Source organism: Tauraco erythrolophus, chromosome 26 (genome assembly GCF_009769465.1).
Source record: "Tauraco erythrolophus isolate bTauEry1 chromosome 26, bTauEry1.pri, whole genome shotgun sequence".
In the NCBI taxonomy this organism is placed as follows: Eukaryota; Metazoa; Chordata; class Aves; order Musophagiformes; family Musophagidae; genus Tauraco; species Tauraco erythrolophus.
The window spans coordinates 5735496-5762096 of record NC_141490.1 but is presented as its reverse complement, the minus strand read 5'-3'; the positions used below and the strand labels follow the sequence as shown (position 1 = coordinate 5762096).

The window sequence follows — 26601 nt, the reverse complement described above, 5'->3', positions numbered from 1 at the left end:
TGAGTCCATAAAAATAAATCTCAGTCCCCAGGTGCTATCAAGAAACAGGGGAAATTGCATTTTTTCAGCCTTGAGACAGAAGCAGCTGCCGGCTCCCGGGTCCTGCTGGTCCACGGGCAACGGAAAACCGGCCGGATTTGTCACCCTGCCTTGTGCCATGCACACGAGAAGGGGTTTCTGTGCTGATGTGGCCAGCGGTGAAGCATTCCCTGCCCAGCTTGAGCTGTTGTTCCCAAAAGCCCAAAGAATCCTGTTTCATTTTATACGCTGTGATTAGCCACATGTACGACGGGGCTGACCACCGGTATGCGTGGCAACGCCAGAAGTAAATGAAACTCCTCCCTGGGGAAAAGGGTCAAACTGCTTTTGGCTGCAAAATTTGTGGAATTGTCATTATTGTTTTTTTTTTTTCCCCAAATGCCTCCTTGGAAAATGCCTCTGCGTTTTGAGTCAAAGAAAACTAAGCCCACGCTTTTGATTGTGCAAGGAAAAAAAAAAAAAAAAGAAATAATAATAAAAAAAATCATTTATATTTTTGAAAGCGGGATAATTTTAGCCAGAGATGGGGAACGGAGTTTGAATAGGATCCATGGCCATTGGAAAGCCTTAAGAGAGTTTCGGAGAGTCTGCTGACGAGGGAGTATTAGCCTGTTGACACCTTTTCGATGCAATGAGTTGAGCTCACGGCTACGACACGAAGCAGCGATCGGGAGGAGGACAGGCAAAGCCTTGCAGTGATAGGTGCTGGGAAAGCTCCCATCCAGAAGATACTGCTCGGGTGCTGGGATCTGGGGTGCTCCTGCCTTATCCTGAGCTCGTAGACTCCGAAAAGAAAGGTTGGAGGAAAAGGATGGTGGGGAAAAGGAACATAAAAGATAAAAGGACAGAGAGAAACAGTGGTTTTTACAATTTAATTTCCTTCTTTGAGTGGGAGCTGCTCTAATAATATGCACAAGGAGTGAATAATACTTTAAAATATTCCCAGAGAATGAATAAGATGTAATAATATTCACAGAGCATTTATTTGACTAATTTCCCCCAGTGTTTTTGGACTAAGATCTAACAGCCTTGGATCTTACAGGGGAGATCTGTGTTTGACTTCCTTGGGTCTGGATCAGGCCCCAAACACCTAATGAACCCGTGTTCAAGCAAGCATCACCAAAGGGTCAACCAATATACCTCCGAGTAAATGGTTGGGTCACTTTTCCCTGCTGATCTACAAATAAATTATCTGCCAATAAATGGAACCAGAAGTGGCTTGGCCAGATGTTCCGTCAGGGCCCCAGGGAGTCGTGGTGCAGAAAGGGTGAAATGGGGTGGGGGGGGAAGAAAAGAAAAGGAAAAAAAAAAAAAGGCCAATAAAAAATAAAATATTAACATCTCAACCTCGTTTGCCTGTGTCATGTTCCCCTCCCCGGCTGCAGCAGCTGTGCCCACGTTACGGAGCGAGGTGCAACGCCCCGGCTGGGAGGACGTGCCAAAAGCAGGATATGGGAAAAGACTGTTCTCAAACACAGATGGATTAAACCTTTATTCCTTTTTAAATTACATTTTAATGCACCGGTTACTCTGGAGATGTTGGCAGGACGTGCTGGGCTTGAATAGGTTTGGGGTGAGCGTCCCCAGGGCATCTTGCTAACCCCGTCCAGAGGGACCCAGGTGGCCCTGGCAGATCTCTGTCCTCCCCAGCCTGCTCCTCCTCATCCTCCTCTTTATCTACAAAATCCTTTTGGCAGCTATTGGTCCTCATGCCCTTCATCACCTCCAACTCCTCCAGGTCAGCTCCATCCCCATTTCAGTGCTGTGAAGGTCACCAAAGCAGCTCCCCTTCCAGGCAGTCGGATGCTTCCTGGGGTTTGTCCTGTGGGTACGTGCTCAGCTCCCATCTCCCATGGGAGAAGCACAGAGGTTTAATGTCTCTGCATGTCCTACAAGGCTGGGCTTGCTCCTCCTCCAACATGCAACTGCCTCTTGGAGCATTTTGTGTCCTTAACAGAGCTTCTTGAGTTGAAGAATCGCTGTGAATTAACCACAAATTAAAAGGCTTGGTTACTTTGACAGCATAAATCAGGGCTAAAGGGGTGCCCTGAGCCCTCTCCATCCCTCTAGGGTGGCACCCTGCCAGCCCAGATCCCGGTGGTGACACCTTGGTGCAAGATGCCACCCTGGGAATCCAAACCAACCCACAGATGTGTCTTCCACGAGAACACAGAGCGATGCGTCAAGCAGTATGGGTGGAAAGGGGTCTCAGCTCATCCACAGCCTGGCACTTGCTGGGATTTTTGGTGGGTGGTTTCACTGAGCAGAGGGGATAGATGGGCTGCTCCAGTACCTCGGTTGGTGCTCATGTACGAGTGGGAGAGGTGGCAGAGGGACTTTGCCCGGACCCACAAACCTCAGAGTGTGTCTTGGAGGGCTCCGGAACCCACCAAAAAGTGGAGATTTACAGATAAAGCAGAAGGACCTTTTATTCTGTTTTGTTTTTCCAGCTGGAAAAAGAAAGAGAAGGGAACCTTCCCACAGAGGAAACACCGTATTTACTTTTTCTTTCTTTCTTTTTTTTTTTTTTTTTGGCTTTTTTATTGTGGTTGAGCTGAACTGTACCGAGTCACTTAAGCTCTCTTGAACGCAGGATTTTCTCACTTTCCGGTAAACTGCAGTTACCATGGAGAGGGCTGAGACAAGCCAAACGCAAAACACTGGAAAACTACACCCAAACTCACCGCAGCCATATCAAACAGTTAATTAGAAAGGCCGTCCATGTGTTTCCCATTCCCTGGAATGGTTTGAATCAATTGCCCCGTGATTTATCACCTGTTTTCTGCGCGAACGGTTCAGCTCTGCTCTCGTGCATGTGTTGGAAAGAGGATTTGTGCTGTACAGTGAAAGAGGGAAGGGAGATATTAAGGATTTTTCTTAAAAAAACCCCAACCCAATCATCAAACAACCAATTCTGCCCCTCCCCCGGTTTAAATCTCCCACTGGAATGATACGCTTTGGATCTTGATGGGATTTCTAGCCCTTGGCAAGAGGGGAAAAAGGAGAGACAGTTTTTGCCTTGCTTTGATTTTGGAGAATGCAAGATGAGAGCGTGCCTGGCCGTTCCCAAGGCCGTGTTATACCGTGCCCAGATGGAAAGTCAGACCAGCGTGTTTCCCCAGGGGCTGCTTCCTTTCCCACTGCACGTGAAGTTGGGTGAGCGGGAAGCAGGGAAGGGGGTGGCTGGAGGGAAGGGGAGAGGAGAGAGGGAGAAGAAGAAGAAACCCAAACTTCCCACAAGATCTCCTCTCGATGCGTGAGGCTGTCCGCTTACGCTGGCCAGTCGACGGCTGCGGATCGCCCTTCCCCAGGTCGCATCTCCTTTTGGTGAACTCTTTGGGGTGGCCCCTCCGTTGTCCGGGCGTCCCATCGCCACGATGGAAAGCAGGTGGCCGGCCAAGCGGGTAACGGCAACAGGTTGATGCGAAAACACCCGGAAAATTTCATTCCTGAGCCTGCCGCATCCTCTCCGTGAGAGCCAGCATCCAAAAGCTGTAAGAGATGTCTTGGAGGAGATCCCTCTGCGTTCCAGCTCTTTCCAAAGCGGGCTGACCTGGTTTTCTCTCTGCCATCGCCTTGAGCATCCTCAGCTGCCAAAGCAGTGCCTTCGCGGTGGATTCGGGAGCCGGGATCGCCCGAGATGAACGCGGTGTTATCGGAGTCAGCCGTGCACCCGCGCTCCGGTGAAGTCTCCTGGCCGGGATGTGTAGGGCTGATTGGAAATCCTGCACATTTATCTAACCCATCCCCCAAAGCAGCTGTTGGCCTGAAAGGTGGCTGCTCCTCTCGCGATCCGCATTCCACCTTTCCTGCCAAGACCTGGGGAGAGAGGGAATAAAAGTTGCTTTCCTATCATTAGCAGATGATTGAAAAACCTTGCAGCTCCCCCCAGCCAAGCGTGAGAGATAGCGGCCCCTTTAAGAGAGACCCAAAAGGGTTTGACTGGGAGGACTTGGGGGTGAGGGTCGCACCTAAAAGGGCTGGAAATGGACATTTGGGTAGGATTTCACAGCGGAGATGGAGACAATCCCTATTCCAGGGGAAACTGAGGCAGCGACCAGCAACTAGAAGTGGAGCATGAGTGTGCCAAAACTGTCATTTATCCACACGCTGTTCCCACAGTGAATGTATAATGCCTGGATTGGTTTAGTTTGAACTAAATTCACTTCTGCATCGCTCCGCTTGCGGCCAGTCTCAATCCTGCCCTGACCCAGTGCTGCAAAATCCCTGTCTGGCACATGGGGGTATTTGCCCCATCTCTTCGGATCGTGCAGAGGTCTGGAGAAGGTCTCCTTCATCGAAAGAAAAGGTCAAGTCTGTGCCTCAGTTTCCCCTCTTACTGCAAAGGAAGCAGCTGGTGGCAGGGGATGCACAGTGCCGCCTTGGGAAGGCGTGAAGCAGTGACACCCCCCCCCAAAACGGGTGAAAGACCTGGAGGGATAGTGCTGTTTGCATTGCCTGGGAATCCATGATCTGCAAGGAAGGAAACTGGCCTCAAGCAGCAGGAAAAAAAAAAAAGAAAAAAGAGATAAATTTCCCAGGAATTTCCAAAGGTTTTCCCACTCTGGGAAAAAATGGAAAGGGTGGGTGTGTGCCCTGCGATTGCTGCTGCTCGCCGCTTCGGGTCCCTACAATGAAAATGGACCCGTTTTTCACGGCTGTCGATGGGCAGAGCGGCTCGTGGGAAGTTTCCCAGCAAAGCCGAGCAAAGAGCAGGTGGTTTGGTCAAGGAAAAGGAGGAGAGGGGCTCCAGGGAAGGCCCCGAAACCTTCCAGCAGAGAGATTTGCAAGGCAAGAGGGAACGAGGCTTGCAAAGCAGAACGACCTCTGCAAGGTGCTTCGAGGGGAGAATCGTGGCGTCAGATGTGCGAGTGATGATGGATCCAAGACAATTCAGCCAGGATCCAGCTCCAAAGGGTAGCTTTTCATCAGCAACAGCTCTTCTCAGACAGATTATGAACCATTCCTCCTATCTTTGTCCTCCAAATCCAGAGTCAAGTCGCTGTTTGGTCGTTTTCGAAAGGAAAATGTGGCTGTGAAGTGTTTCAGCATTTAGGGGACTCCGTCCCCAGTCTGGGGAGGGATGAAGCTTTGTGTGAGGTTGCATTAAATCCCTTCAGTCTTACCCCTTTTTGGTGAGCAGGTCTCTTAGGACTCTGCCAGCGCCAAACAAATCAATGAGAAATCAGAGCTGCCAAAACTAGAAGCCTACACACATCCCAGGGGCTCGCAGGGGTTGGCAACAGGGTGTTTGTCACCCCTGAAAGCTCCAAGAATTAAGGAACGTGGAGAAGCAGAGCCAGAATTTGCTTTGCAGGCATACCTATGCCTTCTACAACAAGGGCAAAAAAACAAAAATCCCAATCTGCTTAAAAACCTTCAGAGCTAAAGCTGCTTGATCTGCAGGTCCCAGTGCGCCAGCGTGATGGCAGGGGGTGTCACTGGCCAAAATGTGTGTGCAGGGAGATCCTGGACTCCAGCCTCATGATCTCAGACTCTGAAATAGCTTCGAGTACGGATAATCATCCAGGTAAGCACAGGGCACCCTAAATCCCTGCTCTGGATCTGGCCCTTGGTGAAGGGTGGGAGACAAGTTTCTGTGTTTGGAGCCTGGGTTACACTGCCTTTACATTTACCAGGGAGACGCTGTGGTTTTTGCATTTTATTGTATTTAATGGGGTATTTTTATTTTTTTTTTCCCTCCTTGCTGGCTGTTTGTTTGAGAAATTTCTCCCAGGGGAGTTTCTTTTGATCGCTGGGTTGCCAGACAGAATGACATCAGACAGACGCTCAGAGGAATGATAAAAAGGCAGAGCCTTATTTCTTACTAACAGTCTCTGGCAAAACACAGAGCGAAGTTAAACACACTGGGGAGCACCAGGCCCTGATGCTGCTTGGGGTACGGGGCAGGGGAGAGAGGGAGAGGCTGCTCTCCCCCAACTTGTTGCAACCCCCAACACCCCCACGCTAGCCAGGGATAGAATCATGGAATGGTTTGGGTTGGAAGGGACCTCAAAGATCATCTAGTTCCAACCCCCCTGCCATGGGCAGGGACACCCTCCACTACACCAGGTTGCTCAAAGCCTCATCCAACCTGGCCTTGAACACTGCCAGGGATGGGACATCTACAATTCAATACTGCGAGGGGGTCTTATTCTTCTTCAAAGCAAAGGAGAAGGGGTAGCAGAGGATGCTAAGTAGGTTCTAAGGTCTTGCCCTGTCCTAATTATCCCTTATCATTCCACAGGGAAGCTGTGCAAGCCTCCTCTACCCTGGTTTAGCCTACGCTTTCTGTTTAATTCTTGCACCTCGTTGTAGAGCTGTTACCGATTTCTCCAGCAGCCACCAAAACCGATCCCCAAAATGGTACCAGTTTAAGAAGATCCGAGCCTTTATCCACAAAGGGGAAATCCTGTGCCTTGAGCATCTCAGCCTCATCCCTTAGCCCCATCCTGGATGACGGTGGTTTAGCCAAGGATGTCCTCCCCCAAGAAGCACTTGGCAGCTTGTTTGTGTTGCAGGAGCTCACTCCACTTACTAGAAGGTGATTTTCTGCTTTGCTCTTCTCCTCAAAAGCCACTTACCTCCACCATGAGCATTGCACCATTTCTCCCCAACCCATACCTACCTTTATCTTCCCCTCCTTAGCAAAGTAAAGGTTTGCTCGTGTTTCCAGATCAGTTCATGCCACAGTATGAGTATGTATTGAAGCATAACAAGCGAGGCTTTGCTTACCTGTTTATTTTGAATAATTTTGTTCTCTGGAACCAAGCCTCCAGGATGTGCCTTCAAGAGGAGCAGGTCTCTGTGCTGCTTGGGGTGTTTTGCAGCCCCCGAGTCCAGGATTTCACAGCATTTCTGCCGATTCCTGCTGTTCTGTTCCTCATGCCAGCATCTAAAAGCAAGAGTTTAATGAAAGAGTCGGTTATTCCCTTTTGAAGATGTGCAGAAGACCAGGAAATAAGCAATCAAAAGTTCATGGTTGCCTCAACATCCACTTACAAACGTTGCAGGAATCATACAGTTCCCAGTTAGAGCCCCTGCAAAATTTGAAACGAAAACTAAAAGCCATCTAAAGCTGTAGTTACATCTGGCTTTCAGTTTCTTCTCACCGCCTTCTCTTTTCAAGTTGCTCATAAATTCTTTGGATAAAATTCCTTTTGGGCTAAAGTTTTCTATGTTGGGACATTCCTCAAAAGTACACTAAAAAAAAAAAAAAGTAAAAAAACTGAAAGAAGGGGTCTGGCAATTCACATATGAAAAAATCCTGTCCTCCCCCCGCTTTCCCCAAATCCCTCTGCCCCTCGCCCTGGTCAGCCAGAATAACAGTGAGCCATGCGAGATCCATGGACATGGAGGGGCTGGGTGGAAAAGGACTCGGATCTCCTTCATCCCAGCCCCTTCCTCCTGGCACTTTTTGCAGAGAAACAGCCCAGATTACTTTCTTTACAGCTCCTCTCCCACGGTTGTTCCCTGCTCTGCACCACCGCGGGATGCAATGTTGGGAGATTCGGGATTTGCAGGCTGGGTAAGGAGGGGACAGAGTCTATAACAATTTTGGGACAGCATCAACTAGGAAAAACATCATCTTGAGCTCCTGTAATTATATATATAGTCTCCAAAACACCTGTATTCCCCAACTAATACCCTGCTTCTTGGCAAAATGCAAAAGGTGGGAGGTGAAAATGCTAAAACTCACCATCTTCTACTCATTGAGGGTGAATTCATGCTCTTGGCATGGTAAGAGGTGGCCGAGATGGTTTCAGGTAAATGTGAGTCTTGTGTGAGCATCATCTGACAGCCTGGGTATAGCAGAGAGCTCCCCTTCCTCTTTGTCTCCTTGCTGTGCTCTTAGAAGCTGGCTTCATGGGGAACTCCTGAAGAATAACCAGTAAATAAGGCTGCAAAAGAATATTTTCCCTCTCTATTTTTTTTTTAATGCACTCAATTCTTCAGGAGCAGTAGGAAAACACAATGCAGCCAGCAGGAAGATCAAAGCGGGGATTGCCTGGGGTGGGAGCGCTCCCTTGGCCCAGGAGCTGAGAACTTGCCCGGGGAACAGAGAGCTGGTTGTCAGCCCAACACAGGAGATCATTTTCCATTCATGCTCCCTGACCATTGTCTGGACCACAATGGCCATCCTTGCCTCGGGGAAAGATGGTGGTCCCACACTCGGGTGGGTGTCCTGCCCTGCGGAGGATGGCCCGTGCAGACAGGAGATGCAGTGTGGTCGCCCCTGGGTTGGGGACGAAGGGGATGCCCATTAATTCAGACATACAGAGCAGGGTTTGTAGGAGTCTTGTATTTACTGCTTTTATTTGTGTTGATGCTTTCCTCCGGGCTGAATCCCCTCTTTTCTGGTCAAGCCTGCAGAAGGTGGATGCTCTCGTTTAACGTGAAACACAAATACCAAATTTGCATAACTAAATCCACCCCAACCTAGTCCTTGTAGAATTTTTTTTGGATCAAATTTATCTTCGTTTCCTCAAGGGCACCTGTAGGATTCAAGACCAGGAGATATGAATCAGGATTTCTCCGACTGCAGGCAAGTTTGGGAAGGGACTTTGCATAATTTAGATGGTTTTGCCTCACTTAAATGGCTTCACCTCATCTGCAGATGCCTTAAAGAAGCTTAAAATTGTGGTTTTGTTTCTGAGCTTTGAAGACAGAGGAGAAACTGCTTTACCCCCTCGAAGATGCTCTCAGAGGAGGGATCCTGTACGCACACCTGGACCTGTCCTGGCACTTAAATTAAGGTCTTTAATACAGAACTTGTCCTCCTTGGCCCTTTTCATGCCCTTCAACTCGAATGCAAACACAGCTTTACCGTCACCCACGAGGCTTGACCACGTGGGGTTAATAAATCTGGACCTCAGCAAAAAAAAAAAAAAAAAACACCACCACCAAACCCATATCACAATTAAGGGGAGGAAAAACCCAACAGCCCAACCAGATCCCAGCCCTAACGCCCGGTATCACATCCCCTTCTGCTAAAATCCACCCGGCTCCAGGCGACCGGCCTCATGTGAAACAGATGGTCTTGAGAGGTCTTGGAAGAACTGGTGGGGCTGGAGGAGTCCCTGGAAGACGCGCTCCGGGGTGGGGAAAGGCAGCGAGAGGGTGGGACAGCAAAAGCTTCTTCCAGGAAAGAGCCAGCTGAGATTATTACATGCAGTTTGTTGTCATTTCCAACAAAACAGGGCCTGGGAAGGCTGGGGTGAGAGACGTGCTTTCCTGGAAAGAGGGAGGGTCTGGATGGCTGGAACCTGGACAACACGCGCGCACCCCGCTTTGCCCATGTGAACCCCCTCTGCTTTCCACCCCCTGCAACTCCTCATTTTCCAAAAAGGTGGAAAGCTTCTGTCCCTGTAGCTTACACTGTCCTCCAGCTCGACACCCTGGGGAAACTGAGTCACCAGCCAAACTACCATCAACTGGAATAAACAGGCACCCAGGTGCTGGCAGGGAGAGCCCCCCAAAACACACCTTGCCCCTCCGGCTCTGAAAGAACCGGGTGACCAAACACATGCTCCCCAAACCCGCGATTCCTGGATCCGGCATTGCCCAAGATGTTATTAATAACTGTGGCAGCAACACTCAACACGTGGGCTGTGCCTTCTGCTGCCCAGCTGCCCTTCCTGCATTAACCACCCCATTAACTGATAAGGGCAGGAAGCAGGGAACGGCTTTTCCAGTCGGAGCCACGCCGCGAGACGAAGGACGCAGGACGCGTTTCCCCGAACTTCCATCAGGCCCTTTTTCCTCTTGCCAAAACAAGCAAACAAACAAACATCCCAAAGTTCAGCGTGGCTTTCTGCGGGATGACAAAGCGATAGGGGACAATGCTAATTTTATAAGCCATCTGCAAGATCGCTTCGCTGGCAGCCGACGGAGACCGGAGCGTCGGCTCCGAGGGAGGACCACTCGCTGATCCACGGACACGGTCCTTACCCCGGGGACGAGGCAGGTGACAGGACACAGAACAATGGCCTGGGACCGAGCTGAAGGGTTTTGATCACCGTTTACATCGGGAACAAGGAATGCTCTTTCCCCTGGAGGTCACCGTGGCATAGATTAAAGGAGGACTAAAGTTCAAGGCAAACACGAGCCAGGATTGCACAATGCTGGCAAAAGGTCCCCTTCCGTGGAGAACGCTTTGAAAGCTTTGAGGATAGGGGGAAGAAGAAACGCGACTCCTTTTGTTAGCTTTTTCTCCTACTGCTGTGCCACCCAGATGACCTGGAGAAGGTCTAGGTGGATTTTCCAGTACCTAAAGGGGCTACAGGAAAGCTGGAGAGGGGCTTTGGACAAGGGCGTGTAGTGACAGGACACGGGGCAATGGCTTTACACTGAAAGAGGGGAGATTTAGATCAGATCTAAGGAAGAAATTTTTTTACACTGAGGGTGGTGAGGCACTGGAACAGGTTGCCCAGAGAAGCTGTGGCTGCTCCATCCCTGGCAGTGTTCAAGGCCAGGTTGGATGAGGCTTTGAGCAACCTGGTGTAGTGGAAGGTGTCCCTGCCCATGGCAAGGGGGTTGGAACTAGATGATCTTTGAGGTCCCTTCCAACCCAAACCATCCCATGATTCTATGATCTGCTGACCTTTCCAAAGGCAGTCCCCAGCGCAAAGGGATCAGGGGAGGCAATGGAGGGCCTCCCCACACCTCCTCTGTCAGACGATTTGGGATGCTGGTATAGTTTGGGGTTAGATACAAAAGGGGGTTTGTTTTCAGAGCAATACAGTGCTCGACCAAAAATAGGGGTTCAGTTCTCTTTGCAAATAGCTCTACACATCTACCTGCACCTTGGTGACGTAACCACCCATGAGAGCTTGGCCCTGCATCCCTGTCCTGGACTTGTTCCACTTAGATTTCCACTGAAAACTATGATATTTTCTAAGCCAAAGCCATCTCAAACCCATCCTACTGTTGCTAAGGGGGATTTGGGTTTCGGCTGCCAGCAAGATTGTTACCTACACGTCCTCTGAGCTGCTGGTGCCTTATGAACCCTTGTAGGGGGATGTAAAACCCATGGTTCCCCTCCGTGAGCCTCCTGGGTCACTCGATCCTGCAAAAGGACTCTCAGCCCTGAGAGGGCAGCATGTCCTGGGTGGTTTAGGGGAAGAAGGATCCAGGTCCAGGCTAACCTCTCCATGTCCATCGCAAGGAAACCTCGCAGGAGGGAGACTTTCTCATGGGGGTTTTATGGTTTCTTCTCTATCCTGTCCTGTCATCAGATCTCTGCAACCCTCTAAAAGACTGTCCCACTCCAACACAGGCGCAGGCACAAGGAGGTGCCATGGATGAGGCTTCAGGTCTCAGCTCTTCCCGCTGCTGGAATCTGCAAATCCAGCAGCAGCTGCTGCACAATGCGCGAACTGGGAGCTGCTGGCTCCACATGAGCCGTGGAACAGCCCAAGCTCAGCCCCACGGCTGGATGGAGCCGGGGATGATCACTCCAGGGCATCCAAGCTGCAATGCCAAAGCGCCCTGTCACATTTTCCTGCGGCAACGTGGTGGCCCGAAGCCGAAGCATGTCGAGTCATTGCAGCAGGGTTCTCCACCCTATGAAAAAACCATCCCTGGCAGGGTTGGCACAGAAGAAAGTAACATGCCTAACATAGCTGGAATTGAGAAATTCCCTTCTCTCCCTGCAGACAGACACACGAGCCTCTAATGCTCAAGCCCACTCACTTGTGCCTAGAGTTTCACCACAGCCAGATGAAATCTAGGAGATAGGGTAGGAACTCTGGGGCTCAGCTTTGATGTGCAACCACCGTCTCCTCTCTGTTATTCCTTCTCCCTTGTGCCAAACTGCTGTAATAGATGCTTTCGCCTCTGCCCCCATGATTTGGGGGTCCCTGCGCAGAAGAATTCATCACTCAGATAACTATCCGTGGCCACGAGGCCGGGAAGGCCAAAGTAAACACGCATCCATCCATCAGCAGATGCGTGACGGAGCTCTCCCCCTCTTCGAGGGATTCGCCCTGGGAGTTCGATTGCGAAGCGATGGCTGTAGCGAGGCGAGGTGGGAGGGAAGCCAGACCCCACCGAGCTGAATCAGCCCTGCTAATCCCACCGAGCCGTGGAGGATGCTGCCAGCGTCCCTGCCAACATGATTCATTGGGGAGGAGCACAGCCCACCTCTGAGGTGGTCCCAGCCTTTGCCAGCCAAACTGGCCTTTGGCTACAGGCCAGAGTGTGGCACTGTGGCCAGCAGGATCAGCGAAGGGATTCTGCCCCTCTGCTCTGTCTCGGGAGACCCCCCTGCAGTTCTGCGTTCAGCTCTGGGGTCCCCAGCATCAGAAGGACATGGAGCTGTTGGAGTGGGGCCAGAGGAGGCCATGAGGATGATCCGAGGGCTGGAGCACCTCTGCTATGGAGACAGGCTGAGAGAGTTGGGGCTGTTCAGCCTGGAGAAGAGAAGGCTCCGGGGAGACCTTCCAGTACCTAAAGGGGCTACAAGAAAGCTGGAGAGGGGCTTTGGACACAGGGCAATGGCTTTAAACTGAAAGAGGGGAGATTTCGATGAGAGATAAGGAAGAAAGTTTTTACACTGAGGGTGGTGAGGCACTGGAACAGGTTGCCCAGAGAAGTTGTGGCTGCCCCATCTCTGGAAGTGTTCAAGGCCAGGCTGGATGAGGTTTTGAGCAATTTGGTGTAGTGGAGGGTGTCCCTGCCCAAGGCAGGGGGGTTGGAACTACATGATGTTGATGGTCCCTTCCAAACCAAACCACGTCAGGGGGACATGACAAATGATTCTATGATTCTCCTGCAAAAGTTGCCAAGGGAGAAGGTGTTGGTGCTGCATGTGCTGGTAGCTTTGGCAAGAAGGCAGCAAAGACAGGACAGATGCCATCAGCTCACAGTCATCGACCTTTCTGAACTGCAGAGAAACAAAAACGGCAACCTCGTGGTTTAAAACATCTCCTCAGAAGGCAAAAATAGGAACAGGAAAGCGAGACAAATTCCCACGAAGACAGCAAAGCCCCGAGCGCGCCTTCACCATGTCTTCCCATCTTGCCTTCCCACAGAGGCACGGACGGACTCTGGCTGATCTCCAGACCCCAGCTGAGCGAGCAGCAAACAATTTTCCAAGGAGACAAACTGGCTGATCTGTGTGACATGGGGAGCTGCATCCCGAGCAGAGGGGCACGGAGCAAGATGCTCCCTCCCTCACCCACCCCCATTGCAAAGGAGCAGGAATTTGTGACCTGCAGGACCAAGTGACATAGAAGACGTGCTGTCACCATCCAGCACTGAGGGGTTTCTCGGGAGGATGCTGAGTCTGAAGGGATGGGGATTTTTGTTTGGCTGAACTAGGAGGATGAGTCAGGCTGGGGGTTCACAGCCAGCCCGAAGACAGATTGGGGTGGACAGGGCTGGGCTGCCTGGTACCAGGCGTTAGCAGAGGAAGAGCAGGGCTGGTAACCACAACCCCACGCGTGTCTCCCAGCTCCTCCTGGCTGCTCTCACCAGGACTACTTTTAATCTTGATAAATCCATTCTTTCCATAGGCTGCTAGCACATGACATGCCTCAGGGAGGACTCCTCCACCTCCCACCTCATACCAGTAAAGCTAGCTGGGTGCAAACCCCCCCGAGAGCTGCTCTACCTAGAGCTGGGTTGGTCCCTCTTCTGATAAGGGTGACCTATGCTGTGTGCTACATCGGTCTTTGCAGGGTTAATCCCATAGGAACACAACTTTAAGACCTCTGTCGCGATGGGATGGGATGGGAGCTGGTCTGGGTTCTGAGAAGGAGAAGAGTCGAGCAGACACATCTATGTAGAAGTTGGCCAAAGTCAACAGTGATGCTGGGAGAGGAGGAGGCTCAAACCGAGATGGATCTGAGGATGTACCTGGAGCTGTCAAGGAAAAGAAATGTATGTGCTGCCAGAGTGGTGGCAAAGAATAAAAGAAACAAGAAGAGGGTGTAGCAGGTTCTCTCTATGCTTTGGTCCACCCTTCGAGTCCCATCCTTGGGGGGATTTGGGTCTCTTTGGACTGCGGATGGTGCAAGAGAAGGAATTTGGAGCAAAGTCAGGATCAAAGCCTTAACGAGCTCGTTGTATACATACAGCCTAAGAAACAGGAGCCTACTACAACATTTTCCTGCCACTGAAGTCCATTTTCCCCTTTACCCTTCGCACGTTACTTAGAGCTCTGTCCTCCCTGCGATTCCATCGAGGCGGCTCCGATAATAAACCTAATTTATATCTGGTGGGAGCCCTGACTCTTCCCTCCCACCAACTCTGCGAGACACAAGAGCCCTGCCTGTAAACGCTGATACGAGGGAAACGCGCCGCTCGCGGCGAGCGCCCGGTGCTGTTCCTATTGGCATGTGATAGATCATGATTAACCGTCTCTCCTTCGTGATATTGCTGGCCCCAACCCGTGATCTTGGGAAGAATTCAAAGTCTGGCTTATCAGCAAAAAAATAAGCTAGTTAAACTTAAAACAGCAAGGCTCAGCTCGCGCTAGAGGATGATTTATTAAGAATCATGGACTTTGGAGAGGGAGAGAGGGAAAGAAAGCCACAAACCCCACATACAGCCTGTAAAAGTTCCAGTTCCTAATCTAACACGAGTGACTGCACAGCTCAGGCTGAGAAATCGTCTGGGATTCATCACAAGGTAGAGACAAGCAGCTGCAACCAGTTCGCAGACGGGAGCGTCGCTCCCGTGGGCGCGATGCAGAATCCAGCTCCTCCTTTGGAGCTGCTCCTGCGTCCTCACTGGGTTCCCCCCATCTCCTGCACTTCCCAGGCTCGGGGTGACAAGGGGGACGTGACAAATATTTAGGGGTGCTCACCTGGTTTGGACCCAGCTTGGCTCTAAAATGAGTTCACAGCATCCTCCGTTTCAGTTACAAGTAGGTGCAGTGCCCCATTTGGGCAGCATCCAGTAGTTTCCTCTTAACCAGGCAGAAATATTTCCTCTCAGTACCTAATCATTTCTCAAAAGTAGTCATCTCCATCATCAATACATACCTGAATACTAAATCCCACCCAAACCAAGGCAAATGACCTGCAGCAAGGCTTCACACTGGCAGTTTTTTTTACAAGAGCAAAACAAAACGCTGGAAATAAAGCGAAAAGAAGAGATGAGAAACAAGGTGTTGTTTTTGCAAAGCTTTTTGATTTGGAAGAAACTCACTTTTTCCACTAGGAAGCTGTATCATTCTCATTAAGGCCTTACATTTTAATGCAGTCCCTGGAAACAGGCAAAAACCCGAGGTTTCCTGAAGTGTAAAAATCCCAGCTTGGCTTTCAGATGGGTCCCGATGAGAAGGGGACAGGTAAAACGTATTAATCAAGCCAGAAATAATTATGGGAACATTTTGCAGAGGAAACCTTCCCCCATCCCTGCCGACTGCCCAGAAGGTGTTCTGCTGTAAAGCGGGTTATAGGGATGCGTGAGCAGTTCCGTGGGGATGGGAATGTGCAGGGTAGGGCTGTTAAACGCCCAGCTTGAATTCCCACCAGAGCCAAAGCCTGGGAGAACAGCTGAGCGCGGCTGCTGGTGTTTAACACCCACCATCTGCGTCCTTACCGCTCTGCCGCGCGAGGACCACCGCCGCGGGACGGAGACGGGTGCGGGTCCCACCGAGGAACCTCCCACGTGTCGCTCTCGGAGGAGGCAGCTGGTCTCTGCGAGGGCTCCTGGGACTTGTTGCACCATTTTTTTTGGCAGCCAAGTGCCAATCTGGGGGAGGGTTACCTGTGAGCTACCTTACCAGTGCTTCCTCCCAAAGCTGCGAAAGCAGATAATGCTCAGTTTGTTGGAGACATCCTACCCGGGGGATACCCCAAACCTGAAGTCAACAGGGATAGGAAGCACCTGCACATTTGGAAGAGGGGGGGCAGGATGGGGGAGCTGTCCCCTAGGAAGCAAAATCCTTCCTCCCCACCAGACCTGCTGTTTTTCCAAGCTGCAAACATCAGCAGAGATTTGGTTTGCTATCTGCTTCCCAGGAGAGCGGCGATAGCTCGGACCCTCAGCTTCCTCGTGGAGTTGGCACCGGGGGAACCAGACGGGGTGGGCAGATAAGAGCTGAGCGCTGTGCTCCGGAGCCAACATCTCCGGCCAGGAAGGCAGTGTCACGGGAAGGGCTCAGGGACATTAAGGGCATAGGATCAACTCCTCTTTCCTCTTCCCTGCACCTTAGGGGACAGCGAGGGCATCCCAGCTCTGCCTCGTGCCTCAATTTCCCCATCTCTGACAAATGGACGGAGCAAATCCTTCTGCTAAAGGGCTTCTGAGGTTTATCTCAAAACCAACAACCTGTCAGGAGATGTGGATAACTCGGACACAGTGCCTTTGGTGTGCAAGGAGGGCAAAACCCGGGGGAAAAGCCCTCTGCTCCCCAGCTCGGTCCCTTGCTTGCTGGGACCCCCTGCTATGCCCCGTTCCTGCGATGGGGGCCCTGTGCTGAGCTGGCGAGGGCAGGGGAAGGTTTGCTCGCTGCAGCAAAGTCTCCCTGCAAAGGTCACTCTCCTCCAGCCCCCTAACCCACTCCCTTCGCATGACCCTGTGTTTGTGCATTCTTGTTTTATTTCCTATATATAGGAAATATAAACCGAGTGAGATTGTTTCCTTCAGGCTTTTAATTTCTGCAGCCAGGAATCAGCAAAGTCAAGGGACACCATGAACACAAGAGCTCAACAAGACCTTTGCTCCCTTGAAGTGGGCTGGTGGAGCACAGAGGGGTCAAATCATCCTGCTCACTGGCTTTCTGCTGGGTTAACTCCAGTTATTTCCATACAACACTGGCCAAGGGCTGTGCCTTCGGCTATTTGAGCCCTGAGCATCAGGCTGGTATCTCCCAGGACCTGCCTCCAAGAGCAGCAAGGACCAAGCTGGGAGGTTGAGGCACCTTCCCCATCTCTGCATTCCCAGCATCTTCCTTCCCCAATTCAGCTGCCACCTGAATTTTCACCTCCAGCCCCAAACACTTATCCCCCAAACCAGCCAAATGCTTTTTAGCTACAACACCAAAACCACACGAAACGTGCAGTTTTACAAAAATTTCAAGGGCAGAAAGCAGCCTGACACGGCAGTGACACACACACCACGTACCCCCGGACCCTCTCTCTCCGAACACGAGTGGTGTGATGCGATTTTGCCACAGAAATCTTCCTACCAGCTGAGCACCAGTGGCTTTTATTGCATTAGTAGGTGCCAACGGCATTTCACCCCACATGAAGTGGATCCTAAGGAGGCTCAATGCTGCACCCCAGGACCCTCTTTGGACATTTATGCCAGTCCTGGGTTTTATTCCAAGTCCTTGTCTACCCTAAAGAAACACACTTGCATCACCGCGATCCAGCCAGCACTCCAGTACAGACAAGTAAATAATCAAAGCCAAGTAAACTGGCTGAACAGGAGTTTAGCAAACACAGACGAAAAACCAGACCTTTTTTTTTTTTCACCTCCTCCTGGTTTAAAATGGGTTGGAAGATGTTGGTCAACGCTCTCACCGCAGCCCAAGAGCCAGACGCTGGTTTCTCTGGGACTTTCCTAAGAGGAAGCCCAGAAGGGGCTTCGCTCCCAGTCACCACGCACTTGAACTCGAGTGGTTGGCACGAGACATCACTTACACCGAAGAGAAACGTTCCGACACCAGCCTGAGGGTCTTGAGCTGCGACCCCATCTGAGGACGTTAAGTCCTCACTCTTGGAAAGACTCAGATCTGAAAGAAATTGGTCTTGCAACGAGAAATGGGAAACCCTTGCGTATTAATTCCCACTGATCCCAGCTGATTTTTCCTCTTCTTGTTCTGATCGGGTCAGGAAACCCAAACTGAACTGTGATAAACTTCTTGATAAATTAAAACCAGCTTCCCTGGGTTTAATCCTTATGACCTAGTGGTGAGTAAAATACACCTCCCCCTTAGAGCTGGGTCTCCTACACCCCAAAAGCAGTGATTTGGGATCCCTCCTCACCCCTTCAATACTAATTTTTGCTTTTTTGGTGGCTATTCGTTACACATTTATAAAACACCCACCGCCTGGGATCATGCAGGATTTTGCATTTAGAGGGAGGGATTCAGGTCAGCTGAACCCACCAAGGGAGAAATAAAAAAGCCCACCCAGCCCCAAAAGAGTCTCTTCTTTCTCTTGCATTTCCAAATCCATGCTGGTGGGAAGCGTAAGGCCTCGGCACTGCTGACCTCAGGAGCTCAGCATCCACCGGAGAGGGCAGGAGCGTCGGTCCCCGCGTCCTGCGCAGAGCTGACATCAGTTCCTCTCCGTTTTATTGAGGCGGTCCCAGCTCTAGCCTGATTTTTTTTTTTAATTGCCTCGTAATTCCTGCAGCACTTAAAAGTTTTTATAAGCCTCCTGCTTTCCCCAAGGTCAAGAATGAGTGCCCCCAGCTCCCCCGTTTGCTTAATGGCCAAATAGCGAGTGAACAGTAAAAGAGGAACGTGGATGTCATTTCCCTGCACCGATGGGGTACGTGCTCTGTGTGGGGCACTGCAGTTCAAAGCAGGAAAAATTACTCACAATTTAAGTAGCTTTACAGCCTTTCTCGTCCCCCTCCGTTACTTAGTGTCAGGAGGTACCCAGTAAAGGTGGAGAAGATGTTAGAAAGTGCATGTCCTTCATGCCCTGAGCACTCCAGGCTCACGCTTTGGGGAGGTTTTTGAAGGTTTTTGGGCCAGATGCTTCAGAAATCTCTTACAGGAGACAGTAGCCATGAGAAATGAGTGGCAACCTGCGCAGCTCCCCAGGAGAAGTGGGCCTGGTGGAGTGCCCGTGGGTGGTAGGAAGCAGGTGGGGTTTGACTTGTTTTATGGCAAACGGGAACAGACTGAAGCTATATGAGACTCTCTGAAGAAGGGTGGAAGGGCTGGTTTGAGTCACAGCCAGGCGAGGTTTTCCAGGGAAGGTTCCTCATTAAAACAGCCACCACGCAACAAACCCGAGCGCAGCTGAGCACAGCTGGTACCGACAGAGACAATCCCACCTTATGCTGCTGATGCTCACATGGCACAAGAAGAAGCAAAAGCCTGTGCTCTGCTATCTGGCCAAGCCAGAGAAAAGACATTTTCCTCCCCAAACAACCAGGCAGATCCCTCCAGGACCAGAGCCACCCCCTTGCTCAAGGCAGAGAAATTCCTCTGCAGCAGACACCCAGCAGGCAGCAGCCCCAGGGCCTGTTTGTGAACAGGAAATGTAATATAATTTAATATAATACATGTCACTGGGTCACTCGGTCCTGTTTAGGTTGGCTGGGCGACGCGGAGTTAGCGCGTCTGCCAGGATCGCCCAGCTCGAAGCCGTGGTGACGCTCTGCAGCCTCGGTGAAACCTGCATCCTCCCTACAGAGCACACGTGGGTGGGGGAAACTGCAGGTTTATCTGCTGCGAGTGGCATCAGCAATTTTAGCAGATGATTTTGCAGCCTCCTTAAAGGTGGCAGGTACCGTGTTGCGTCCCTCACCTGAGGCTTATACAGAACAGGTCCCCCAGGCAGGACGTGGGGTGGGTTTTGGAGGCACATAGGGAAGGGGCTCAAGTGAGAGTGTTTGGAGAGAGGAGTAAGTCAGAGGTTGTTACCTGGGGTGAGCTCAAGTTGTCTCTGCAAGATACCATCCGTCAGCAACTCACCGCTGGGAAAGTCAGCGCTCAAGGTGTGAGCCTGCAGAGATCGATGCTGATTAACCTGATATGAAGCCAACCACTGCAAGTGGTCTAAAATGGGTCACATAGCTTGTGCTGGTTGCAGCATTTTCACTCCAGCACCACTAGCCCTGACGTGTCACCTCCTCCTGCTTTGAGCTCCTGTTCTCCCATCACTTGGGAAAGCGCAACCACACCTGCAAAAACCTTCCCTGCATCAGAGGCGAGCGGTGGTCTCTGGAGAAGGGCAATGCTCATGGTTGCCTCCACCAGCTCAACTCCATCACCTGGATGGTGAAGACAGGCATTGCAACATCCCCTAAAAACATCCAACAAAGACAGGCAAGTCCTTCTGACCAGCCACTCAAACCACTCAGACCAGGGGAAAACGGACAGCCATGTGAATCCTCTGCCGGGGCACTGGAGCTGCTGGCAACAGCTGATTGTGTTTGTTCAGATGAGAACAATTTTCCTTCGCTTGTGCTCTGGACAGACCCAACCTGGAGGCCTCCAACCCCGCCTGCCAACAACAACACGAGGGCGGGATGGGGACCGTATCTATTTCCAATCGAGCTGTCGGCTGCCCCGGGGGCTGTTGGGTTCACCGGGCTGCTGATGGAACAACCATCCTCAGCCTTGAAAGGGAAACGTGAAATCACACCGTCTCCAGTGCACTGCTGGACCCCCATCCTAATAACCCAAAACTCAGAGCGCTGTCACCCCATGGCTGCGGTACCCGAGGCCACGGGGATGGACAGCGGGGGCTTGGCCAGGGCCAGCGTTTGCCACGGGGGAAGAGATGTCAGGGAGATTGCAATGCACAAACACACACAGGCAGGGGGTAATTTGGAGCCTGTTCGGAGCAGCCAAGTCCACTCTTCCCGTGAGAAAGTCAGACCAGAGCTTCCAGTGAGCCCGGTTAAATTCAGAAATACCTCTTTATCCCTCGGCAAGCCTTCTGGTGACACTGGAAAGGGACACGGCTTCTTCTGACCCCTGCTTTCCCTGGGTACCAGGATGAACAGAAATAGCAACAGGAGACAGGGAGCAAAGCACAAAGGTCCCAGATGACCACCCCCCTGTCCCAGGACAGCAGGCAGGGAGCTGCTTTCCTGCACACGACTGTCTCCACCATCCCTTTGGATGCTTCCCGGGAGAGCCTTGTGCTGAGAGCATTACAGACCACAAGACTAAGTAGAGGAGACAGCCATAAGAAAACCAAAGCTCACATACTATATGTTTTTTGGGGAAACACCAACTTCTCCCTGTTGTCCTACAACCAGCCCTACCACAGCGCTGATAAACTCATCGGGAGCTTAGAGATACCCAACAGTTGCTTGATTCTACCTGCTGGGGCTGAATAATTTCATCAGCATCTTCAGTGCCAAGGAAGAAAACGCATTTCTAGCTCCGAGACTCACTGAGGAGCTCAGACACATCCAAGGGTGAATTGAAACGCAGCAGGAGCAACAAAAAAAATGAAATTAAGAAGAAAATCCTTCGTGGTTTTTCAGTGAGTTCCTGATGCTAGAGAAGCAAATCATGATTTGTGGACGCCTAGAGATGGAGAAGTAGAGACCATCTGAAAAGGGAGTGAATAAATAAGACTTTGTATGAGGTCTAGAGAGATAACTCGAAGGCAGAGCGAGCTAGACAGTGTTTTTCCAGCTGAGGCGAGTTTTGCCAGACAGCGTTTTGCAGCAATCGTGCTTCGATTCCATGAAAACACCTATTCAGGATTCTGGAAGCATTGCGTTTCAGGAGGGTTAGTGCCTTGTGCTGTGCCCTTATTCCTCTCACGTTCCCTCTTATTTGTAAAGACAAGAGGAAATATTTCTTCTGGCGAATGTTTCTTTTTAGGTGAAATCCCAAACTTCCGAATTTAAAGATAAGACCGACAGAAATTTTTGAATTTTACAGGGTGGAAATTTCTTATTTCTTTAAAACTCTCTGCTTTCTACTGGTGGGCAGTCCTCAGAAGCATCCTAGCGCGCCAGCTCTGGCTCTGTCGTGCCTCAGTTTCCCCACGCACAAAACAAGGATGAGGCAAACCCGTTTCTGGCACGTGCGTTGCACCGGAGCTGCCCATCCCCTCCGGTTCCCTTCCAGATGCCTGCGGAGACCCAGGCAGAGCCCCAGGCTTCTCGCTCCCGGCTCGACCGAGCGGAGAGGGTCGGCGGAGGGGTCCCCCTTGGCGCTCCCAGACAGCCTCTTCCTTCTCACCAGACATCCTGGCCGCCGGCTCACCGCTCCGCTGGTGGGAGAAGCGCCAGCTTTGTCTCCTGGCACACGCCGCCGGCGGTGATGGAGGGTGAGACCACGCGGCGATGGAAGGGAAGCCGGGTCGAGCCGGCGGCTCAGCCTCCCCTTAAGTGCATCTCCAGCACGCGGCCGCCCGGACCGCGCCGCTGCCGACAGCTTTATTGCTGCTGAGGGTCTCCGAGAGGTTCGTGGGGTGACCTGGCCCTGCTCGACAGCTGGTCAGACAGGGAGAAGGGTTTAGGAGAAATGGGGAGGGGAAAAAAGTCTTCTAGAAAGCAGCTATGGAAAGTCGGCCACCCTTGGGAAGTTTCTGCTTGGCCTTCCTGCAGCGCAGAGGGAGGCTGGTAGGAAAACCTCCCCAGATGAGCCTTTTTTTAACAGAAAAGAAGAAGAACAACAAAAAAAGCAGAGGTTTGCTAATTCTGCCCTGCACGTTGTCTCCTAGCCCTGACCCTGGTCCTCCCACACATGGGGTCTCACCCTCTTCCCCACAGCCGAGCCCAGCACTAGCCCAACACAGTCTTTGACAGCCCCAGGTGACTGGGGGGCCATGAACCCCCCCAGCCTGGGGGTATCAGCACAGCCCTGCTTCCTCAGCTTTCCTCTGCCCCCCAGACCTTGCTCCTTCTGGGATTTTAGCCACGCAAAACACACCTTTTCATTTTTTAGAAATAAAGAAAGTATTTCACAGAGGAAAATGGAGACGACCACCATCCTTAACTGGGCTCAGCCAAAATTTTCCCCTCCTTTTCTTTCTGCATTACCCATAGCAACTCTTGGGCATCCTCACTCGCTCCTGCAACCGCCTGCATCCTCCCCTGGCTCCTGGTACCCTCCACACTCCATGCTGTGACCACTGTGGAGCATTTCAGGTGGAGCCCATCACCTTAAGACACAAGAAGCAACGCAGAGAAGTATCTCGTAGAAAGGGAGACAAAGCCTGTCTCCCCGAGCACTGACCTTCGTCTTCCCCATCCTCCCTCCTTGCACAACTCATTCGTGATGCCCGACACAGCCTGATCCCGATAAATGCCAGCGCCCAGACGTGACCGAGGTGTGGAGGGCAGTGGTGGGTGATGGCCGAGGGCCAACCGCCCCGTTATGAGATCCCCCGCTGTTCTCTGCAAAGAATAGCCCCTTGTCCTGCCCCGACAGCCGAGGGGGCCGGGGGTTGCGTGGTGTCAGGCACAAAAAAGTGTCAGTTTGGAGACCCAGAGACAAAAAGAGCCGCAAAAGGAGGTCAGACACAGCCACCCCAGGCTTTGGCCCAGACCCAGCGGTACTGGGGGCATGGCAGCATCTAGTTCCAAGCAGGGGAGGCACCAGGCAGACATCTGCTTCAAGCTACGGCGAGGGTTTATTTTTCCAGCTCAAATAATTTCAATTTAATGGAAATTTTCCCCCTTCTCAACCTGTCTTCTCCAGCCCATCCTTGGAAACGACTGGGCAGCTGGATGGCACGTCGAGTCAGAAGGCACATGAAAAGCCAACCCAGGTTATGTCATTTATTTTCCAACCGAGTGTAGCTGGTGAGGGGGAGCTTGTTTTCTTCTCACCACCAGAAATATAAGACCCAAAACGTCACTGCTCATGAGATTGACTATTCCTGATGTCAGAACGGATACACGGGAGGGGGTACGCACCGCGCTACGAGCTATGCTGTGTGTGCATTTGCTTTGGGCGCTTCTGTCAAGCTCCCTGCAAAGCTCTGCAGATGAAAACGTTGCTTTTGCTGCTGCACTGCATGCACCCACCAGAATAAGACACAACGGGTTTATTTCAGCAGAGCTCCCCCAGCTACTCAAGTTGCAAGCACTGGCATCGCTTGATATATGTCATCTCGCTGCTCTTACAACCTGAACAGACAGCACAGCTTGAGGTGGAACAAGATGCACTGAGCAACGCTAAAAATAGGCAGGTAGTAGGTCCATGGCAAGAGCAAAAGCCACTCACCTACGAGGGTCTCGGCAAGCCCTTCTCCTGCTGAAGGTCCTTGTACAGCAAGTGCAAGCCCCAGCTGGGATCCGCGTGGGATGGAGAAGGATACCTGAGCTGAGCCATCCACTTGTGGTTTGGGTGATACCTCCTGAGCAGCAGAAGTTAATGAGCCTGTAGGAGAAAAATAAAAGTAGCTTGCAGTTCTATATTGTTATAGCTACATGTTATTGCCAGCTATATGTTACGTTTCATAGGACAGTTATCGTATGTCAAATACTGGCATGATTAAAAACATATTTATAAAGGATTAACAGCTCTGTAACAGTTAGGCGTCTGTTCCGAGGCTGTTAAATCTCCCAGAGTATGTTTCTCATCATCTATACAACAACCATCTTAATAAATCACAATTAGAGGCATATTTGGGCAAGGGTGGATTCCAGACTGCACCTGGTGGGTTTTTGCAGAGGGGAAGTGGGGGGAAAATACAACAGGCATAAAAGGTTTGAAAAAAAACCCAATTGCTCTCGGTGGAACTCCAGTGGTGCGTGAACAGGGAGAGGATTTGATGGAGATGCACCAATTATACCTGCAAGTGCCACCTCCCTGCATCGCCACTGACCCCAGGTTGGTGGGACCGAGGTAGGGAGAGATGTTCCTCCTGCAAGCCCCAACCCTGCTGCCTCGCTGCAACATCTCCCACCAGCTCAAAAACTAAGTGATGCCAAGAGAGAAACCCCTCCACAGCCCCCGGGGTGGGAGAAACCCTTTGGCTCCAAAGCATGAAAGCACCCAGGACAGACCACCACCGTGGCTGCTCCAAAGTTTGTCTTGCACTTCCATTTGGGGTGTTTCTCGCCCGGCACCACGATCCCACACTCCAGCCGTGCTCCTGGGGATGGATTCGGGGCAGGGGTACCCCGCTGCTCGCAAGAACGCCCGGGCGCAGCGAAGGCATCTAGCAAAAATAAACGGCGAGGCAGAGTTTGAAATGTTTATTTTCCAACTGCAGGCCATTCATCCAGTGACACCGCTCTGTTCCAGTGAGTCTCCCTCTGTTTACATCAGATGATGAATGAGACACAGATTGTCTTTAGCCCTGATGGATGTTGTAGACACCAGGGCTAAGTATGATTTTGGGCTTGGTCTTCCCTCTTTCTCCTTCTACCTCCATCTGCAGCCACCACGCCATCCCAATCGGCCTAGAGAAGAGATTTTCTTCCCTTTCCATGCAATCAAACTCAAGATTTTATTACTTTCTTTTTTTTTATGGCCTCTCCATCTACCCTCTGCAATCAGCCCTCTTTTAGCTGGAACCCTTCGTGACACAGGAACGGGGTCTGAGCTGCAATTAGCTCAGAGAAAGCGAAGGGATAGATCAAACAAGAAATAAAGGAGGGAGTTGGAGAGGTAAGGCACAAGACAACTTGGGTTTAGCCTGCCCAAAGCACACTACTGAGTTAGAGAAGATCCATGAGGACACATACAGCAATGCTTGAGAGCGCAGCAACCACCAGATGCTATAACCACTGTTCCAATAAACCCGTGTGATGCACAGACATCATTCCCAGAGGACACAGGGCTTTCCCTGCCCCAGAAAATACTACTTATGACTTCAGCATCACCCACGTACTTTTTCCTGCAGGGCTACTGCCCTGCTCAACCAACACCTTTCTTATGCAGCACCCATTAGTGCATCTCCCATTTTCCTACAGAGAAAAGATTTGCAAAATTAGTACATTTCCCATTTTCCTCCAGAGGGAAGATTTGCAAAGTCGCTCAGCTTCGCCCCCTTCAAGAAACCACCATAAAAAACTCCCAACAGTTGATTTCTACCAGGTTTGCCACAGCACAACAGAGCAGGACCAGTGAGCTGGGGCTGAAACCAGAGGTGCGGTGGCTAATTAGCCCCACTAATCAAGCATCACTAGGGACTCACGCTGCATAAAGATGGAGAAGTTGTAAGAAAGCACGGAGCAGATTAATGAGCCTAATTAATAACAATAACAGCAAAGACATCTTTGCAATGGCTAAATGGGACTTGGATGGAAACCAGCTTGAACATGTCACCACAACAATGCTTTTGCACCCCCCAAAGCATGGCTTGGGGCAGGAGCAGTTGACACGTTTCTCCAGCACTCAAAGCTCAAATTGAAAAGCTGCCATTAACATTAAAAGGAAAAAAATAGCTTTTTAAAAACTCCATACGTTTCTTCTTTTTTTTTTTTCCCTCCCCCTTCCTTTCCTTCTTTCTGATTCACCCTTCTGATATTTTGCTTGGACTCCAATCCTAATGCACTCGTCCTTCTTAGCACATTTTTGGGCTGCTTCCACCATTGTTCTTGGAAACCTTTTTTTTTTTTAAGAACATATATTTAGATATACAACCTGGTCTCCCACGTTAAAAAAATCCTACCTCAGGCTGGAAAGGGAAGAGCATCTAGAAAAAAGGAATCAGGCCCCAGACCAAGGCTGCTGCCCGAGGCACGCACGGTGCACGGAGCACGTGGTATAGGGCAAGATGTGGACGTGTATCTGTGCACATGTGTGTGGGGTAGCTGGGCCATGAGCACGTGCTGTGGGTACCTTGCTCTGGGTGACAGGGACCTCTCGGTGCCAGCGGAGGTGGCAGCACCGGTGGGAGGTTTGTGTGTGGCATTCGAGGCCATCCGGTTACCGGGGATCTCCCGCTTTGCCAACGGAGCGGGTGGGTTGGGACAGGCTGGTTTTAATAACCCACC

General features: G+C 51.2%; 1 long non-coding RNA gene across 1 annotated transcript; it reads right to left on the bottom strand.

The window, feature by feature from the left end:
* Positions 1 to 1645: 1645 nt before the first annotated feature.
* LOC147526874 (uncharacterized) lies at positions 1646 to 24028 on the bottom strand. The gene is made up of 4 exons (XR_015222879.1): positions 23879 to 24028; positions 7739 to 7916; positions 6775 to 6934; positions 1646 to 2018 (listed from the first exon to the last, which is right to left on the bottom strand). It is a non-coding gene; the product is annotated as an uncharacterized LOC147526874 (long non-coding RNA).
* Between the last annotated feature and the right edge of the window lie 2573 nt (positions 24029 to 26601).